The sequence below is a fragment of the Lissotriton helveticus genome, chromosome 5_1 (genome assembly GCF_964261635.1).
Source record: "Lissotriton helveticus chromosome 5_1, aLisHel1.1, whole genome shotgun sequence".
In the NCBI taxonomy this organism is placed as follows: Eukaryota; Metazoa; Chordata; class Amphibia; order Caudata; family Salamandridae; genus Lissotriton; species Lissotriton helveticus.
Window position 1 is genome coordinate 1,369,283,421 of NC_136065.1, and position 21,907 is coordinate 1,369,305,327.

Genomic DNA, 21,907 nt, shown 5'->3' on the forward strand with positions numbered 1-21,907 from the left:
GCTTGTATAGATAGGTTATCCCTGCTAATCCCTTTTCGACCCCTAGCAGGAACTGGGTGGCAGATAAATGAATAGACGTACCCAATATTTCAGTTAGAAATTTCTCAATATGGCTAATGAGTGTACTTAGATGCCTACATGAATAAAATATATGTACAATATCGGCAGCTGCAGTCCCACATCGAAAACAGTTGCCCCCACTAACACTCCCCCATTTCAGTTTTTTAGCTGGTGTACAATATAAATTAAAAATTGTCTTAAAGTGTTGAGTATATAGATTTGCAGACATAAATAGTAACCCTGCCAGCTCTATAGAAGTCTCCAATTGAATGCCCTGGCAGCCCAATCGATTATCCCATTTATGATTTTGAGTTTTCAAATCATTATCCAATGTATCCAACAGTAAGGTGTAGAGTGCGCCTATCCGTACTGTTTTTTTTTACTAATTGCCACAACAAGACGGTTAACTTGGATTTTCCATCGGGCTTTTGAAAAATAATCACGCCATTGTAGGTATTTGAAAAAATCAGCCCGGGGCAGATTATATTGATCTCTTAACTGATCAAAAGACTTCATAACATCATCTGTAAATAAATCATCCACTATGCTTACCCCTTTGTCCTTCCATATACTCACCACCCGATCCCGAAATACAACTGGAAAAATAGTTGTTGCCGTTAATGGAGTATGCTAGGATACTTTATCTATGCCATATCTTTTTTTAACTACAGCCCATACTTTTTACGCAGCTATTAGTACCTTAAATCGGGTGTGCTTGTAATAGCTCCACTCCACATTAATAAACAGGCAATTTTTTGCCTCACTGCCCAAGAGCATTTGATAGATAGCAGGGGATTCAGCCCTAGTGGTGGGTTCAGTGCCTGTCAAGAGTATATTCATATGCTGTATCATACATGCAAAATAATATAGCGTAAAGTCTGGGACAGCCCAACCCCCTTGTGACCTAGGTAACACCATATATCTCATTGCTCTTCGCGCTTTACCCTGAGACCATATAAATCTGGCACAGATTGATTGTAGTAAAGCAAGGTTGGTACGTGAAACCTCTAGGGGAACAGCTCTAAAAAAATATAGTAACTTTGGTAAAATTAACATTTTAAGAACATTACATCTTCCCACCATAGTCAGATGCAAACACTCCTAACACTCCAATTGTTTACGAGTCTCCGACACCAGCCGGGCCCAATTGGACTCGACCATAGCCCTTAAACAAACACGGATCCTAATCCCCAGATAGGTCACCTCCTGTACTGCCCTTTAATCATCAAAAGCATGTATATTTGCACACAATATTTGAGTCTTCGTAGCATTCAACTTATAACCAGATGCTACCCCATAATGTGTTGCCAACTGTTCTATTTCACAAATAGCCATTGCTGGATTAGGTGTCACAACTGTGAAGCCATCGGCATATGCCAAAACACAGAACTGATCTTGCTGGAGTTTCACTGAGACTATTCTAGGACTGTCTTCTAACATTCTTAAAATGGGTCAATATATAAAGAAAACAATAAAGGAGAGCAGGGGCATCCCTGCCTTGTACCACGTGTAATTGAAAGTGGTACAGACTCAAGCCCCATTATACACACTTTAGCAATTGGCTTGCGATATAATGTTTGTATCGCCGTTAAAAATTGATGTTTAAACTCTCGTCGTCCCATCACCGCCCACAGGAATTCCCATGAGACGCGATCGAAAGCCTTCTCGGCATCTAATAAAATGAGGCTAAATGGTTCACCTTTACAATTAGCATAATCCAGAAGTGTTATCACTCTATTAACGTGATTCGTGGTCCCTCTTTTGGGTATAAAGCCATGCTGTCGAGTTGATACCAGGGGCGTTATAACCTCCGCCAGTCGTGTAGCCAGAATCTTTGAAAACATTTTGCTATCTGCATTTAGCAGAGAAATGGGACGATATGAAGTCGGGAATTCCGGAGGCTTATCTTTCTTCCCAAATACGATAATTCTGGCCTCATCCCAAGATGCTGGGGAGGCCCCTATCTTAGCCAGTCTAAATGTTGCCAGCATATCATCCTGCAAGACACCAAAAAAGTTTTATAAACTTCTAGTGGTAGTTTATCTGGCCCGCTGATTTTCCATGAGCCAAGTCATTTATTGCCCTTTCTAGTTCGTCTTTAGTTATAGGGGTCTCCGATTGCTCTGCCTCGGAGTCCTCCAAGCTCTGATCACAAAAACGCTGTAGCAAAGACTCAGAGTTTTTCTGATTATATTCTTCACCCGTATATAATGCTTCATAGTCTTCTTTAAATACTGTTAATATTCCGGCCTCAGTTTCCACCCGATTCCCCCTTGAATCACAGATTGAGTTAATTCTCTGTGCCGCTTCCTTAGCTCTCACCTTTTGTGCCAGACAGCAACCACTTGAGTCCCCATATTCATAATTCTTGTACTAGTCTCCTCATCATTGCTGGAACCTAACGTTTCAGAAAACATGATTTGTTTTCTTCCCCCTCCAGAGTACATTGGTCTTTGTGGATATGGTCTGTCCCACATTTGTTCCCTCTTCTGTTGATAGTAATCTTTACCCAGGTATAGATAATTTAATTCCATACGGTATTTACTAATCTCTTTTCTTTATTTCTTTGTTTTTTTATTTACTAGGTAGTCCCTATAACCTTCTTTTTACACTTTGAGCTCTTCTAATTTCTTTTTTTGCCTCATCTAAAGCTGTATTGTTTTTTAGCTCCATTTTAAGTTGTTCTATTTCTTGTTTTTCTAAAATGATAATCTCTTGGGCAGTTTCGGATCCAATCCCTACTGCATCTGTTTGCAATGTGGGTCCAGGTTTTTATTCTCAATAAACAATCCGGGTCCGTTCTTAACTTGCAACCCGATGGAGATCACACCTGACTTCCCATATTCGACTAAAAAGTCAGCATGCAATTCTGTTCTGATCAATTTTTTCTTTAGATTAAGAATCTTACCCCATTTATCACTATCACTAGAGAGTATTGTTACTTTATTACCACTCTTAGTGTTCATATTGATAATTTTGTTAAACTGGTCCTCACTGAATCCGAATGTTTTAAACGAATCCATCTTATCAGTAGGTTATAAAAAACTCTCAACACTGATTAAAGTAGGAAAGAAAGGAAAGGAAGAAGATATTAACATCGCACTGCCGGGGAAAAGCCCTTTCAAAGCACCGTCATCATTCGTCCCCATCATGCCCCGTGACGCCTTGGATATTTTTGATGAGAGGGTAAATGACGAACTAAAAACTCTTTATAGAAACTCCTGCAAATCGAAAACAAGAGCTAGTGGAACATCAAGGGAGTATTTCCAACTAATGAAAAAACTAAAGGAAAAGAAAAATGTTGTTATCAACCATGCTGATAAGGGGGGCAACATTGTCCTGTGGGACAAAGCAAAATATCGAGCTGAGGCCTTTAGACAATTGGATGACAATATATGCTATGAGCGCAGCGATGGAACATCAGTGCGCAGAATCAGCAATGAATATAAAATCTCGCTGTCACAATGGCAAAGAGAAGGGCTAATCACAAAAGAGGAATTTAAATTTCTACATAATGAACATCCGGTGTTGCCCTTATTCTACCTCATCCCCAAAGTCCATAAAGGCCTGGACCCTCTTCATGGCAGACCCATCATCTCTGCCATAAACAGTTGTTTTGAGAATACTTCCAAATACGTTGATTATTATTTGCAGGAATTCGTTATGAGTTTGCCCACTTATCTACAGGACTCAAGAGACTTCTTACAAAAGATCAATGCCATCGAATGGACCCAGGATATGATTCTTATGACTCTGGATATCACTGCACTTTATACGTGCATAGATCATAAAGACGGTATGCATGCAGTACAGTATTATCTAAACCAAAGAAACATTGGCATGTACCAGCACAACAAAATGTTGATTGATATGATTGGTCGATGTCTGAATAACAATGTGTTTTTATTTGACAACAAAATTTACAGACAAAAACGTGGAGTGGCAATGGGGGCATGCTTCTCCCCCAGCTACGCATGTCTTCATGTGGGTTGGTGGGAGGAGCATGTCCTCAGGAGCAAACACAGGGCCCTATATGAAACGCATGTAGCCCATATGTGGCGATATATCGATGATATTTTTGTCGTGTGGAGAGGGAGTATAGAACAGGCCTTGAATTTTGTCAAGATTATCAATGACAACGAGCTTAATTTGGCCTTTACCAGTGACATCAATGCACACACGGCAAACTTTCTCGATATTAAAATCACTATACAAGAAGGGGTCATCACCACCAATCTATATCAAAAGCCAACTGCTGGCAACACGCTTCTACATGCGACTAGTTTTCATCCGCGTCATACAATTGATAGTTTGCCTTAGGGCGAATTTTTAAGAATCAAACGCGCATGTAGCACTGATCAAGCTTGGGCAGAGTCAGGTGAAATTGCTAGAAATAGACTGTTAGCTAGGGGCTACAATAAACACAATCTGGAGGTAGCAATATCTAAAGTCAACTCAATAGACAGAACAAGTTTGCTACAACCAAAGATTCCGGTTGTTAGTGAACAGACTGTTAGGGCTTTGGACACGTCCGTGTCAATGGATAGCTCCACACCAGTAGCTTCATGTAGATTCATCACTACATATAGCAAACAGTCACAGGCAATTAGAAGAATCTTGAATTCCCAGTGGCCCATAGCTCTAACCGATGGTGTGTTAAGGAGTACCCTACCTGTTAAACCAGACATCACTTATCGCAAAGCCTATTCAATGAGATGTGATTTAGTTCACAATAGTCCAGAGGTATTGAACAAAGAATATTGGGTGTCCTCCAAGTATGGTTTTTTTAAATGCAGCAGTTGCAGAGCCTGCAAATTTGGTGTAAATACCAAAACATACCGAGGTGCCTTTGATGATCAGGAAATCAAAATCAAAGGTAACTTTAACTGTAAGACTGAGTTCGCAGTTTATGTTTTATCTTGTACATGCGGACTCCGGTATGTAGGTAGCACGAAGTTACCAGTTCAGGCTCGGATTCTCCAACACCTCAGAGCGACTGTCAATTCTGACCATTCATATCCAGTGGCAAGACATGTGAAGACAGTACATGGGGGCAATTTAAATGTCTTGTCTTACTTTGTAATTGACAGTGTGCCAGTAAATAAAAGGGGCGGAGATAGGGACAAGTCCCTTAGGAGGTTGGAGTCTAAATACATCTTGGAGTTAGACACCAAGAGCCCAAATGGCCTCAACATTTGTGAAGATCTGTACCATTATCTCTGAAGTTCACTATGAAATTTATGAATTTATCTGTTTTGAATGCTTTGCATTGAATGAAGTATACGTGTATATACATGAAAAGAATTCTATACAAGTACTTTTTGATAGCATCAGGAAATTAGGATTATCTGCTGGTTTTAATGCATAGAGAGGTTTTGATTTTATCGTGACTCTTACTCCAGGGTTATGCTTTTATCGGATCTTATCGGGCATTTATCAGCAACCATGATATGTTGTACTGTATATTTATATATTCTCACTGTATATATATATATATATATTTCGTATAAAGTTCATGTATTTTGGTTATATGGATCAATTGTGATGTTAGGTAGTGAACAAGCATTAGCCACTTTAGTATGTTAAATTATGCAACTAAGTTTATACAAGTTTTTGATGGTTATGCTGTTCCAAACTGCTGCTAGTTCTTTCCTGTATTAGATCCCCCGGCTGGGGAATCTATTGTATTTTGCACTTAGTAGATATGCACTTTACACTTTGCACTTTTTGACACTTTAGCACTTTTTCCTGATTTTTTAACCAGTGAAGATACATATACAATTTTCTTAATCATTCAGATGGATTGTTTTTTAGTATATATAGCTCAGAGAAACCGTGATGTCTATGACTATTTTATTGAGTATTTACACAGATAAAAGGTATATTGATTTAATATTATCACAGTATACAAATGTCGGAATCAGGTGGTTTCTCTATGAGAATTGTAACTTGGGCATATATAAAACTGTATTTGAACTGTTAGAATTATTGGCCATTGGTTACAAGCTTATAGGTTGAAAACATTATGTTTGGAAACAGTCTGTCTGCTATGTTTACTAAATTAGACAATATGGTCACGTGGTACAGAATTAAGTGCTATGATTGGTGAATTGCCATTTTTTAAACTTGTTTGGTGTGCAATGGCAAATACTCGTTAATTCCGGTGAACAAGGCGACAGGGTCGCCTAAACGCGTCCGGTCTAGGGCACTTCTGCTGCAATTTATGAAGAAAAAATAAAGAAGATACTGTTTTCGCTACCCGAGGTTGTTGTCCGTTTTTTCTCCGTGAGGGTGCTGCGTTCCGCGGTATCCTTTGGAGCGGTGGTTCATATATATATATATATATATATATATATATATATATATATATATATATATATATATATATATATATATATATATATATATATATATATATATATATATATATATATATATATATATATATATATATATATATATATATATATATATATATATATATATATATATATATATATATATTAAGGAAGATCTTCCCACAAAAAGATCTAACTTTTTTTTAAAACTCACCCTGCCAGTGATGCATCTGAAAAAATGGTCTTCTGTGGAGTCTGGAAAGGCTCTATCCTTTGTGAGGTTCTGCAATTATCTTCACTTTACTTTGTTATGTACCTTTGGATTTACAATCACTTTAGCCTTGTTTTGTGGACAAGACCAATAAGCAAGGCCAATATGTCTAAGAATTGGCACAAAATGAACACGTACCTACTAGCACATAGTGAAGATTGCTAAAAAGTATTGGTATGGCATGTCATTGTATAGTGTGCCATGGTGTGACTTGGCATAGCATTGCCTGACGTATGCTAGGGTGTAGCATGCTATTGTATTGTATGGCATGGTCTGTAATTGTTTAGCAGGGTTTGGTGTGGTATGGCAGGTAATTGTATATTATGGTATGGCATGTTATTGGATGGTAGGGTATTGTATGGCCTCTTCATTGTATGGTATGGCCTGGCATTAAACAGTATGGTATGATGTGTCATTGTATAGTATGGTATGACCTGTTATGTTATGGTATGGTATTGTATAGCACATCATTGTATTATATGGTCTGGCATTGTATGGTAAGGGATGATATGTCATTGTATGGTATGGTCTGTCATAGTATAGTAGTATGGTATGACCCATTATTGTATAGTATGGTGCGGTATGTCATTTTATAGTAAGGTATGGCATGGCCTATCATTGCAAAATATGGTACAGTATGGCCTGCCATTGTATAATATGGTATGACCTGTCATTGAATAGTATGGTAAGGCCTATCATTATTTGGCATGGTATAATATGTCCTGGCACCACATGGTATAATATGCTCTGTTATTATATACCATGGTATGGTATGACCTGTCATTGTATGGGATAGTACTGTATTGTTTGGCATGGTCTATCATTGTATAATATGGTATGGCCTGTTACTGTACAGTATGGTATGGTATGGTCTGTCATTGTATAGTATGGCCTGTCATTATATAGTAAGGTATGGCCGATAATTTTATAGTATGGTATTCCCTTGCATTGTATTGCATGGCGGTCATTTTATACTATGATATAGTATGGCATGTCGTTTAATGGTATGATATAGTATGGTATGGCATGTCAAGGTACAGTATGGTATGGTGTGCTATGGTATGGCCTTTCGTTATAAAGTATGGTATGGTATGGTATAGTCTGTCATTGTATAGGATGGCATGGTATGGTATGGCCGGTCATTCTATAGTATTGTATGGCTTGCAATTGTATAGTGTTATATGGTATGGCCTGTCATTGTCTCATATGATATAGCCTGTCATTGTTTGGTATGGAATGGTATGGCATGTTAAATGTAAGGTATGTGATGTCATTTGATAGTATAGCATAGTTTGTCATTGTATAATATGTCATTGTTTATCATTGGGTTGTATGGTATGGTTTGGCCTGTCACTGTATGGTACACAATGGTATGGTTCGGTATGGCTTGTCATTGTATAGTGTGGTATGGCATGGCCTTTCATTGTATAGTACGGTATGACCTATCGTTGAATAGTATGGTATGATATGGCTGGGCATTATTGTTAATATTGAAAAAGTCGATGTGGATATGAATAACAATGCATTCATGCATAAAAATTCAATTGAATCTTTATTGACAAATTCGCCCATTGTGAACTCCATGTCAACCCCAACTCATAGCCAGCAGACAAACGTGTGAAAAGGAAATCCCAGATCTATCCAACAGATAGGCGCAGCGATACCACAATGATCTAGGGAGTTTGGCCCCAATAAAGCATACATGATCTGGGGGGGATGCGTTCCAAAACACCATGAAGTCAGATGCCACACAAAGTTAGGAACACTTAGCAAATCAAGACACAGTATACACGTGTTCCCCATGCTGGAGATCTGGACACGTTACCCACTGGTCGCATTATGTCCATGCAAGGTAGAGGCCCACCTGGATTCCTCACCTAATGCCTTAATTTATGGTTCCAAAGACAGAGGTACACATTCTTTACCAAAGGAGGTTTGTTGGAAACTTTTATTACATTCAACGAACTGTATACAAGTCTATGTTAAACAGATTGTAAATTAGGACCGTCCTCAGACCCTATGTCTGTTACTGTGCTCCCTGCTGCATTGTTTAATTCAATGAAGTATTCCTGTTTTGCAAATGCCTCGTTTCTTGTTTTTTCAAGGTAATTCATGTTCAAGCAACATTTTGGTGAGCCACCATTGGAGCGGAATGTTACCTCGAACCCAACAGCAGCCAAAGGAAGAGGACTCCGCCTAGACGGATTCACATTTGCGCAACAAGGATGGTGAGCAGACACCACAAGTCATTGGAAGTTCTGCTGAATACGTGTGGTGGAGGTCCATCCTGAAGCAGCCGTCACAGACTACATCAGAACCATAGCAAAGCATGTGGTTTATGTCAAACTAGGGAGAAGCGCACAAAGATCACCTGAGCACACTGCTACTGACAGAAATCTGGTATATTACCTATTTTATATGTCCTAGTAGAGTAGTTGCAAGGTGGCCTCAGATACGATCCCGCAAGAATCACTTTTTTTCAATAGCACACTAGGAAAAGTGAATATTTATTGTCAGAATTGGCACCTCAATCTTATTTTTCAGTCTAAAAGGGTTTCTCAGTGCCACTGGTTTTTCAACGCCGTTGGTATCTGAAAGAAGTGAGAGGCGTTGGTCACTTTGATCGCTGGGCGTAGCACAGATAGTACACTTTTTATGCTGGGTGTGATACAGTCAGTATGCTTGGACCCCTGGGCGAGACACAGTTGGCACGCTTAGCCCCTGGGTGTGATACAGGGTGCGATTCGGACCTTTAAGGAAAACAATTTGGACCTGGGAGATTAAGTGTAACTTAGATTTGGCCACAAGCGGCCTGTGGTTCTCAAGCTATTCCTTTTTCCTACAAACTATTGTTATTATCTATGTCCCGGAGCTGATATTGACAGACTATCACGCTCACTTAGTCGCATGTACAGAGCTTCCCCTGGTTACAGGATGGCATGAGCTAGGAGCGGGCTAAGCATTTTCTTTTTGACTAAGTCATAATGTTTTCTCTGTCAGTTTTTTTTGGTTTTGGTCGCTTGGACTGCTGGGTGTGATACAGATGGTTTGCTTAGCCCCTAGGTGTAATATAGGGTGCAATTGTTGATGTGAGGTATGTGTGATGTTGTGATGCTGTTAAATTACGGCAAACTGTGTTTTGTCCTAAGTATTGTGTTTTTGTTGATGACCCATTCTTTCATATGAAGATGCTGCTATTTTTCCCCAATTGTTGTTGATACCAGAAGCCAATATCATTCAGATACTGTTTTCATTGATAAAAACACTTTATCTATGTTGCAACCCTTCATATGCATAGCTATTTCTGCTTATGAAATGCTCATGTTGAATTGTTGATGCATCTGTACATAGGGCTGATCTCGTAGTTACGTAATTAGAAGCAGTAAACCCCATGCATATTTTCCCCACAATCCAGATTGAAATCAGAGAGTCCATAAAACAAAGAAGCTAAGGTATCTTGTCTTCTTAAACTACCAAACCTATCATGGAGGCACCTTTAAAAACACATGCAAATCCTGGTTCCAAACACAGGCTAAAAGACTTAAAAAGGTTTACTAAGAATGCCACGCACACACAAAGGCACATACATTTCCTTGGCTAAAAAAGGGAACTTTCGACACTAACATACTTGAACAAATGGGAACATACATACAAACCAAATACACTGGTCAAAAGAAAGATAAGCAAGAGGCATTATTAGAACTATGGGCCATATTTGAGGAGGCCCAGATCAGCAGTCCTGCACTACAGATACAAACAAGGTGTCAGCACCTCCCCCACCGTATGCAGGAATGAAAGTGCTTCCACCTGCTTTCCATACATTAGAATACTCTAATCTGCGAATGAAAGAAGTTGGGCGGCCCTTCACAGAACAACAAGCAGTTAGGCCCAGACATGAGAGACTAACAGGCCAGCAGATCCAAACAGTCACAGAGCAACCCCAGTCCAGTGCAAGAGCTCCTAGAACTTCAACCCCCCCGACACATAGAACCCCAGCGACGCAGAGAACATGCATCCTCACAGATTTAGGAAAGCACACACGAGTGAGAGGGAGGTTTGTTGTGGTTCCAGACAGTAATACAGCTTGTGGGAGTGAAGGAATGAATGAATAAATGTTATTGTGTCAATTAATTAAAATTGTTACAATGAAGATCAAGCAAAGATATTCCAGCACTTAGTTACTTCAGTTATAATAGATACATATTTAACCGTTCGAATACGCCTGTCTGGTACATGAATAAAATAGATCTAAAAATACTGCAATTGAAAATACAAAATGAATAAAAGCGGTGCAAAAGATCGAATATCAAAGTCTTCAATTAGTTCTAATCCCTGATTAAGGCGTTGACTTAAAGTTTTTTCACTAATGGGCAAAGTTTTGCTCATCTATACAGGTCAGAGAAAAAGGTTTTGTGGCGTCTATGTGGATACATAGTCGATATTTTAACCGCAGAGATTTCAGTAAAGTGCGGCGTGCGAGGCATTGTCTAAAAGTTCTTTCACCTTGTGTGCAAATTTCGCAAATCTTGCCAGCTCCATTGGAATGTCCAAGTTAAAAAGAAGTTATTATTGCATCTTGGCATGTGTGTGTTCCGTATTTTAAAAACAATGGTTTTAGTAAAGGGCCACATGTCTGTGCCAGGCAATGGCATATGCAAACCAGGTGAGCCATGGATTCCTCATACTTTTGGCAAAGTCTGCAAGTACTGACCGCCTCTAAAGATTTCCAGCGCATTTTAACATCTTTTTTAGCGGCAGCACCATGAGTCAAACTGCAAAAATTTGCTTTAAAATTGACTTGTTTAGAGCAGCATCAAGATATGGATGCATTAAGCGGTCTTAATAGGAGCTAGCAAGTATCCTGATCTTGCTGCTGGAGTACTGGGCTGGTAAATAAAATCCTGACAATTGGTCATGTCGAGGTGTAGTTCAGTGCAGGCAGTTTGCAAGCCATTGGTCCACAAATTGTTTCCTTTCACAAATAATGTTTTTTTTTTTTTATGATGGTGGTTGGCTAGTGAGTCGGCTGCGCGCCTAAACTCGCTCCAGCAATACTTTCCATTGAGACTTGGACTTGGACTTAAAATCATGTGAGCTCCTGAAGATATTCTTTAAGCACTCTCCTGGTCGCTGTAATAACTACAAAAACCCCCAAAAAAACACAAAAAAACCCAGAAAGAAACTCCATACATGCACGCCTCAGGACTGCATGCCTCAGGCCTGCTTTGCTCTCTCCCTGCCGCGGTCTCCCTCGTGACTCAGGTATAGGTGGGGTTGACTTACGGCTGTGGCTGCATTTGGTGAAACCACAAGAGTGCGGTGGGGTGCTCGCTGGCCCAGGCACCCTGATCTCTGCATTCCTCCGCTTTCCCTTGCTGCAATTTCCCCTGTGGATGCGAGTACAAGCATGGTAGACTGGATGCAGCAGCGAGGCATCAGGGGGACCGTGGTGTGTGGGGTGAGCAAAGCCTCGATCTCTGTTGATCTTTGTTGATCTCTGTTGCTGTTACTATTAACAAGCCTTCTTTCTGCAACCCGTGACTTTCGGAGGCAGTTGGGGTTTACTTCTCTTTTTTTTTGTGCCTGTGTTTCTGGTGTGACCCCCGACTTCTTGTTTGATCCACTGCTATATTTGTGTGGTGCTGGGGGTTGCTAAGGGTAGGGTATGGTGCTGCCAGCCATAGGCAGGATCCCATGGTGCCTGACTGCCCTCAAACTTAGTCGGGGTCGAAGGGCTGCAGCAAGATTTTCTCTGTGGGGGGAAGAAGGTGTAGTTAGTACACATGTGGAACTACAATACACTTGTGCAAAGGCGCCAGAAGACTTACTAAACGGGAAAGCTTGGTCTATCCTGGCACATGAGCCCCAAAAAAGCGCCCGTGTTGGGTAAAGAGCCGAAAATACCGGGGAAGCAGAGCTCCAACGTTAAAACATCGCAGAGGGCGAAACTAGAGGGGAATCTACCCACAACATCTACGGAGTCAAGAGCACAAACAGGTACACACTACGAAATAATGTATAGATGTCTCCACTAGTTCTCTCCCCAGTTTACAGATGCCTTAGTAGCAGTACCTTCTAAAAATGGCCCCCTAAACAAACCCGTAAAAAAAGCAAGAAAGTAACATTACTGCTCAAATAACCCATTCATTGAGATCCTTTTTCAAGGTCAGTGGTTGTCAACCCATCAACTTTCATCACAAGGGAGCCAGATTCCCCGGGTGTTATTAACACTATTAACACTATCAATCAAAAAACAGAGGGAGAATTACAGCAAATCTCTAGTCCCTGGTTAATAGATTTCAAGTCCTAGAGATGGATGCATTACCCGTGGAAACTTTACTTGGCAGTCAGAAGGAAAATGTACCCATATCATCTGCACCATCTGTACTATTGACGTGACCTGAGTCCTCAATGGTAGAGGATTTGCCCCAGATTGCAGTGAGCAGAGTCCAGGAAGTGGTAAGAAGACAGACTGGTGCTGTCTCTTCCCAAAACAAAAGTTGTTAAAAAAAACGATTTTCTCTTTCTGTGATTACTGTCTTTGTATGTGGTTGTTACAGTTTAAAATTGCAGTTTTGACCTGCCTGTGATTGCCTATTTGATCACCTGTTTTGTGTGTTTTAAACTTGTGGTTTTCCCTGCCCATGATTGCTTGCATTTAACGTGCTGAATTGTGGGATTTGCAGTCCAACCTCTGTAGTTTGTCCCTCTCATTCCTTGGTGACAAATCTGTTTTCCCTCCAAATTTCTCCTTTGCTCTGTGCTAAGACCTATGTGTTAAAACAGTGCACCCCCAGCCACCATTTTGTGTTCACAAGCCAGTGAGGCCAGCCCCCCTGCTTCCTCCCCAGCAACAGGGATATTCTACATCAGAGGGTGCTTCTGTGAGCTGTTTAAACTGTATTTACTGGGGCCTGTGCACTTTGGTTTTTGGCCAGCAGGGGGAGAAAAGCTTTATTCAAACAGTATTGTTAGATTTCGAGTTAGTGAATCCTTTACCTGCAGAAGTCCAAAGTGTGGATTGAGCCTGTCTGTCTCCTAGGAGATTCTGGACAGGAGAAGTAGCTCCCCAGCCCCCACCCCCAGGCCAGCAGACCATTGACTATTCAGCTACCAGGCAAGTCTGAGTCCTCCTCTCACACCTGCCCAGGCCCCTTAAGGCCTTGCTGGGTGCACCCCAAATCATTCTCCTCCATCTTGTGAATTGCATCCTACCTGTGCCCCAGATTGCAGTGAGCAGAGTCCAGGAAGTGGTAAGGAGACAGACTAGTGCTGTCTCTTCCCAAAACAAAAGTAGTTTAAAAAACGATTTTCCCTTTCTGTGATTACGGTCTTTGCATGTGGTTATTACAGTTTAAAATTGCTGTTTTGACCTGCCTGTAATGCATATTTTATCACCTGTTTTGTGTTTTAAACTTGTGGTTTTCCCTGCCCATGATTGCTTGCATTTAACGTGCTGAATTGTGGGATTTGCAGTCCAACTTCTGTAGTTTGTCGCTCTCATTCCTTGGTGACAAATCTGTTTTCCCTCCAAATTTCTCCTTTGCTCTGTGCTAAGACCTGTGTGTTAAAACAGTGCACCCCAGCCACTATTTTGTGTTCACAAGCCAGTGAGGCAAGCCCCCCTGCCTCCCCCCCAGCAACAGGGATGTTCTACATCAGAGGGTGCTTCTGTGAGCTGCTTAAACTGTATCTACTGGGGCCTGTGAACTTCGTTTTTTGGCCAGCAGGGGGAGTAAAGTTTTATTCAAACAGTATTGTTAGATTTCGAGTTAGTGAAGCCTTTACCTGCAGAAGTCCAAAGTGTGGATTGAGCCTGTCTGTCTCCTAAAAGATTCGGAACAGGATAAGCAGCTCCCCAGCCCCCACCCCCAGGCCAGCAGACCATTGGCTATTCAGCTACCAGGCAAGTCTGAGCCCTCCTCTCACACCTGCTCAGGCCCCTTAAGGCCTTGCTGGGTGCACCCCAAATCATTCTCCTTCATCTTGTAAATTGCAGCCTACCTGTGCCCCAGATTGCAGTGAGCAGAGTCCAGGAAGTGGTAAGGCGACAGACTAGTGCTGTCTCTTCCCCAAATAAAGTTGTTTAAAAAATGGTTTTCCCTTTCTGTGATTACTGTCTTTGCATGTGGTTGTTTCAGTTTAAAATTGCAGGTTTGACCTGCCTGTGATTGCATATTTTATCACCTGTTTTGTGTTTTAAAATTGTGGTTTTCCTTGCCCATGATTGCTTGCATTTAACGTGCTGAATTGTGGGATTTGCAGTCCAACCTCTGTAGTTTCTCCCTCTCATTCCTTGGTGACAAATCTGTATTCCCTCCAAATTTCTCCTTTGCTCTGTGCTAAGACCTGTGTGTTAAAACAGTGCACCCCCAGCCACCATTTTGTGTTCGCAAGCCAGTGAGGCCAGCCCCCCCTACCTCCCCCCCCAAGCAACAGGGATATTCTATATCAGAGGGTGCTTCTGTGAGCTGTTTAAACTGTATTTACTGGGGCCTGTGCACTCCGTTTTTTGGCCAGCAGGAGGAGTAAAGTTTTATTCAAACAGCATTGTTAGATTTCGAGTTAGTGAAGCCTTTACCTGCAGAAGTCCAAAGTGGTGATTGAGCCTGTCTGTCTCCTAAGAGATTCTGAACAGGAGAAGCAGCTCCCCAGCCCCCACCCCCAGGCCATCAGAACATTGGCTATTCAGCTAACAGGCAAGACTGAGCCCTCCTCTCACACCTGCCCAGGCCCCTTAAGGCCTTGCTGGGTGTACCCCAAATCATTCTCCTCCATCTTGTGAATTGCAGCCTACATGTGCCCCAGATTCCATGAGCAGAGTCCAATAAGTGGTAAGGAGACAGACTAGTGCTGTCTCTTCCCCAAATAAAGTTGTTTAAAAAATGGTTTTCCCTATCTGTGATTACTATCTTTGCATGTGGTTGTTACAGTTTAAAATTGCAGTTCTGACCTGCCTGTAATTGCATATTTTATCACCTGTTTTGTGTTTTAAACTTGTGGTTTTCCCCGCCCATGATTGCTTGCATTTAACGTGCTGAATTGTGGGATTTGCAGTCCAACCTCTGTAGTTTGTCCCTCTCATTCCTTGGTGACAAATCTGTTTTCCCTCCAAATTTCTCCTTTGCTCTGTGCTAAGACCTGTGTGTTAAAACAGTGCACCCCCAGCCACCATTTTGTGTTCACAAGCCAGTGAGGCCAGCCCCCCTGCCTTCCCCGCAGCAACAGGGATATTCTACATCAGAGGGTGCTTCTGTGAGCTGTTTAAACTGTATTTACTGGGGCCTGTGCACTTTGTTTTTTGGCCAGCAGGGGGAGTAAAGTTTTATTCAAACAGTATTGTTAGATTTCGAGTTAGTGAAGCCTCTACCTGCAGAAGTCCAAAGCGTGGATTGAGCCTCTCTGTCTCCTAGGAGATTCTGAACAGGAGAAGCAGCTCCCCATCCCCAGGCCAGCAGACCATTGGCTATTAAGGCAACCTAGCAAGTCTGAGCCCTCCTCTCACACCTGTCCAGGCCCCTTTAGGCCTTGCTGGGTGCACCCCAAATCATTCTCCTCCATCTTGTGAATTGCAGCCTACCTGCGCCCCAGATTGCAGTGAGCAGAGTTCAGGAAGTGGTAAGGAGACAGACTAGTGCTGTCTCTTCCCAAAACAAAAGTAGTTTAAAAAACTATCTTCCCTTTCTGTGATTACTGTCTTTGCATGTGGTTGTTACAGTTTAAAATTGCAGTTTTGACCTGCCTGTGATTGCATATTTTTCACCTGTTTTGTGTTTTAAACTTGTGATTTTCCCCGCCCATGATTGCTTGCATTTAACGTGCTGAATTGTGGGATTTGCAGTCCAACCTCTGTAGTTTGTCCCTCTCATTCCTTGGTGACAAATCTGTTTTCCCTCCAAATTTCTCCTTTGCTCTGTGCTAAGACCTGTGTGTTAAAACAGTGCACCCCCAGCCACCATTTTGTGTTCACAAGCCAGTGAGGCAAGCCCCCCTGCCTCCCCCGCAGCAACAGGGATATTCTACATCAGAGGGTGCTTCTGTGAGCTGTTTAAACTGTATTTACTGGGGCCTGTGCACTTCGTTTTTTTGCCATTATGGGTAGTAAAGTTGTATTCAAACAGTATTGTTACAATTCGAGTTAGTGAAGCCTTTACCTGCAGAAGTCCAAAGTGTGGATTGAGCCTGTCTGTCTCCTAAAGATTCTGAACAGGAGAAGCAGCTCCCCAGCCCCACACCCAGGCCAGCAGACCATTGGCTATTCAGCTACCAGGCAAGTCTGAGCCCTCCTCTCACACCTGCCCAGGCCCCTTAAGCCTTGCTGAGTGCACCCCAAATCATTCTCCTCCATCTTGTGAATTGCAGCCTACCTGTGCCCCAGATTGCAGTGAGCAGAGTCCAGGAAGTGGTAAGGAGACAGACTAGTGCTGTCTCTTCCCAAAAAAAAGTTGTTTAAAAAACGGTTTTCGGGGGGCGTGGCTTGCATGGCGATGTGAGCAGACGCGCTTCATCGGAGCTCCCGCCGTTCCCAGCTTTAATAAGCTATTAAAGCGGAGTCGGAGGGCTTCAATTACACCCCCGGAGCTCTTTGGTGGGGGCTGCTGGCCTCAGAGCGGAGTCCAGTTGGGAGATCTGGAGGGAGAGCGGAGGACGGGGGCTCCTTCACAGCGCCGACCAGAGACCCGGAGGGGTGACCCGCCATCTTGCAGCCCCGGGCCGACACTAGTATTGCCCAGGTCGTCCGGGAGGTGAGCGCGAGATCACGAGCGCTGCTGGTGCACTCCCGGAGGGCCCCTGCGGTTACACTCTGCGGAATTGCTGCGGCTGGCCCTCTTTTTTGCCCCGGTGAACAGCGGACGAGTGGAGGTGCTGGGTCCCCGACGCGGATCGGGCGAGGAGGATCCGCCAGTTTGTGGTGCCCGGCGGCCCGAGGTTGAGGTCCAGGTGCCGGGCCCTGAGTGCAGTGGACATTCCCGCAATTGCAGCCCAGAGGTGCGAGACGAGGGAGTCCTGTGGGCGGCTCCTCTGTGCAGCGGGGGCAGCGGTGTGGCAGCGGGTACTTTACCGAACATCGAGACCCGCCATTTTGTGCACTGCGGGAGAGGCCTGTGTGAGCTGTGGGTCTCTGACGCCCTCGGAGCGCTGCGGGGCAGATTCGTGGTGCCGCCGCCGTGTGCGGTGGTGGGGGCCATCAACGGACAGCGAGGACTGAGGCTCTGGACGTCGCTGGCCCCGGCCGAGCGGTGTGTTAGTGCCGGCCCAGACTCCCCCCACCCCCACCCCCACCCCCCACTACGCCGTTCTGGCTCTGCCGGTTGCAGTGGTGGAGTGGAGCCCTCCGTGAAGCGATCCGGCGAGGAGAGAGGCCTGGAAGTCCACAGGTGAGCGATACCTTCTCGGGGGTGTGGCGGAGGAGGTCGGAGCAGTCCACCAACTTTGGACTCCTGGGAGCTCGGCCTTGGGAGGCCTGCTGTTCTGCGCGGGGCCCCCTGAGGAGCTGCGGGGGTGATCTGTTCCCCGCTTTCCATCGGGTCCCAAGCTGTGGAGTGCCCCGGTCCCGGGGGTGTTTGGGCTGCGCTCTCGCCCCTCGTGGAAGCCACCAGCTGCGGAGCCCTGACGCTGAGCGGACCGGACCCTGAACTGACTTATAGTAGTACTCTTCCTGGCCTGGGACTGTGTGGGGCGGTCAGAGGTGGCGCAGCGGTGGACAGTGGAGCGGCTTGCTGCTCACCCTCTGGGACACGATTGACTGGTGTGGGGGGCCCTCCTGGAGGCCTGGTCCTTTGTTTTTTGGGTGGAGGGTCCTGCCCTGGTGCGAGGCCGGAGTCTTTGGTGGAGGGTGGGGTGCCTTGTTATCTCCCTGGTCTAACCTACGAAGAGCTGACCTCCTCCCCTAGTCGTCGGGAGAGTTGAGTGCATTGCTGACTCTGACGATCCTTCGGCGATGACACGCTCCAACAAAGGCGGCAAGGCCGACGCGACTGCAACCCCCAAGGACAATACGGTGGTGGCCATGTGGGGCAAAGCAGGGGCGCCTGCAGCTGATGACGGCCCATCCAGGGGTGCCGAAAGCTCTCCGCCGGTCACTCAAGCGTTCATGTCCTCCTTCATGGCTGAGTTGAAAACGGAGATAGGTTCCCTGCGGTCCGAGGTTCACAGCTGTGTGAAGGAGCTTCGGAGGGAGGTGACGGACCTTGGAGACCGAGTTGATGGGCTGGAACGGAGAATGGACACGCGAACGGAGGACCAAGAACAACTGTGGCAGCGCCTGGCGGCCCACGAGGAGCAGAACATCGAGCTCCAGGTGAAGCAGGAGGACTTGGAGGATAGAAGTCGGCGCAACAATCTCCGCATTCGGGGCATTCCGTAGGGAGAAGAAGGGGAGGACATCATGGGCTACGTGGCGCAGCTTCTGCACGAGGTCTGGGGAGACGAGAACGCTTCACCCCCAACGTTGGATCGAGCGCATGAAAAGGAGGCGATCTGGAAGAATGCCTGTGACAACCCGGATCTGAGATACAACGACCATAAGATCCACATTTTTCAGGACCTGGCACCCAACACCCTTAAGCGGCGCCGCACATTCCGGCCGGTGACTGAGAAGCTACGAAGCCTGGGCATCACTTACCAGTGGGGTCACCCCTTCGCACTTATTTTTCAGTAGGAGTCGAAGCGCAGATCGGTGAGATCCTACAGGGAGGCGGCGCAGCTCCTTCGCCTGGCAACGACCCCTCCGCCGAGCCCGTCACAGCCCCGCAGACAGAAGAGGGAGCCGGCGGGACCAGACTGGACCACGGTACATCGGAATCGCCGTATTCCCCCTGCGGAAGGGTACTCCCCCTTCTCAGGCCAAGCAAGACATTATAGCCCATGTACGATCCCTGGAGGGGGATAAGGCTGAGCTAGATGAGGGCCCCCTCCCACCTTGATCAATGGACTGTCTCTTTCTCCGCCCCTGCCTCGAGGGGGGGTATGCCCCTGATCCTGTCGGGCTGTGAGTAGGGGGGGCAGAGAGACTCCTTCCTTCCATCCCTGACTCTGACTCTGTGGGCTGCGGAGACGGCGGGGGGGGTTCCCTAGCGGGATTCCCTTTGAGACCGTCACAACTCCCTCTCTGTTTTTGATCTGCCCCTTAGGGAGTGACATCCCGGAGAGCGTCCGAACCTGTGGGTGTAGGATGCACTGTTACTGGGTCAGTGTTCTGCGGCCCGGTTGGCCATGAGTGTTTTCTCCTGATGGATGGCCCTTGTGGCTCTTAGTTCCTTTCCGCTCTCTTTCCACCTTTCTTGGTTTCCTACTGCCCTTTCTTTCTCTTTTCCTTTCTTCTTGTGGGGCCTGGGGAGGGGAGGTGGACTATGGGTGGGGGGTAAGGATGTACGGCTCTGGATTGGGAGTGGATGTGCTGAGAGCGGTATGATTGTTGTGTGGATCATGGTAGGCTCTGTGACACCTTGGAGTGGCTATGAATGTGGCTAGTCCTCTGAAGATCATGACCCTTAACGTGAAGGGTCTTAATTCGCCCAACAAGCGCAAACAGGTCTGGCACTATCTCCTGCGTCACAATCCAGATATCATTTTCTTGCAGGAGACCCACCTCCTACAGGCGGACACTGAGCGCATAGCTCACCCGAGGTACCCTCTTCAGTTCTGGGCAGGGGCGCACACGAAAACAGCAGGTGTAGCGATTTTGTGCAGGGCTGGCATCAGGCGGGGGGACGGCAGGCCCTTCCGGGGTGGCGATGGCCGCTTTCTCAGGGTAAGTGTCGAGGTGGGACGTCGCCGCTAAACATTATGCAACGTGTATGCCCCCAATCAGGCGCAGGATCGCTTCCTCCGGGACCTCTTGCGGGATCAGATACCCTAGGGCGGCCCCTCGCTAATTCTGGGGGGGGATTTGAACATGGTGTGGTGACCGAGGATGGATCGGAGCGAAGGCTCCTTCAGTAGGGCTGGAGCAATGTCTCTGGCGCTTCGCAAGCAGATCGGTGACCTGGGGTTGTTTGATGCGTGGCGGTATTTCTCCCCGGATAAACGTGAGTACTCATTCTATTCGAGTGCTCACCGCTCCTACTCTCGCATCGACTATATGTTTATGTCCCATGACCTCGTCCGGGATGTAGTGGGTGCGGAGATGTCTGACATTTCAATCTCAGACCACGCTCATGTGGAACTGCTCTTTCGGGACCCGGGTGAGTGCCCCCCTAGGGAGCGGAGATGGTACTTGCCGCCAAGCCTCCTTCGGGATGCAGCAAATGGGGAGGACATCCGTGAGGCCATTACCTCCTATTTTGAGAACAATGACCTACCTGAGACGCCTTTCCCAGTGGTCTGGGACACCTTTAAGGCTAAGATCCGGGGCCATATTACGTCTCTTGTGATCGCGAGAACGCGTGAGGCGTGTGCAGTGGAGGATGGCCTAGTGGAGGACCTAAAGGAGGCGGAGGCGCAAGATCGGGATGGCTCTACCCTACAAACGAGACACCACCTGGCGAATCTTCGAGGCCAACTGCGGTTGTTGCGTACGAATAGGGAGGAAGGCTCCCTTTTGGCTTTTAAACAGACGCATTTTGAGGGGGGAGACAAGGTTGGGAGACTCTTAGCGAGGAGACTGCGGGTCAGAGATGCTAAGTCTCATATAGCGAATGTTCTGCTACCTAATGGGTCCAGGGCTGCGGCAGCTAAGGATAAATGCCAGGTGTTCCGGGATTACTATGCTTCACTTTACACTGCGGAGAGGCCGCCTCCTGATGTGGTACAGGCAGTCTTGGAGCAGTATGGTGGGACGACATTGCACCCCCACTCTGCGGAACTCCTGGAGGAGTCGATAACACAGGAGGAGGTGGCCTCGGCTCTTCGTGAGCTCCACCTGGGGAAAACGCCGGGTCCTGACGGGCTTCCGCTCTCCTTCTATCGCCTGTTTCAGGCTCAGCTGGGGCCTTACCTTCTCCGGCTATTCAATTCTTTCACTGACGAACTGGGTCCCTCTCTGGATATGGGTATGGCGGAAATTGCCTTAGTCTTAAAGCCTGGGAAGGACCCTACATTATGTTCGTCATACCGCCCGATAGCTCTACTAAACACCGACTTTAAAATATACACCAAAGTGTTGGCGAAGCAGCTGGACCCCCATATGCCTGACCTGATTGACCCAGATCAGGTGGGGTTCATACGCGGCCGTCAGGGGGCTGATAACGTGTGAAGGGTGGCTCATCTGGTGGGGAAGGCGCACCACTGGCAGATC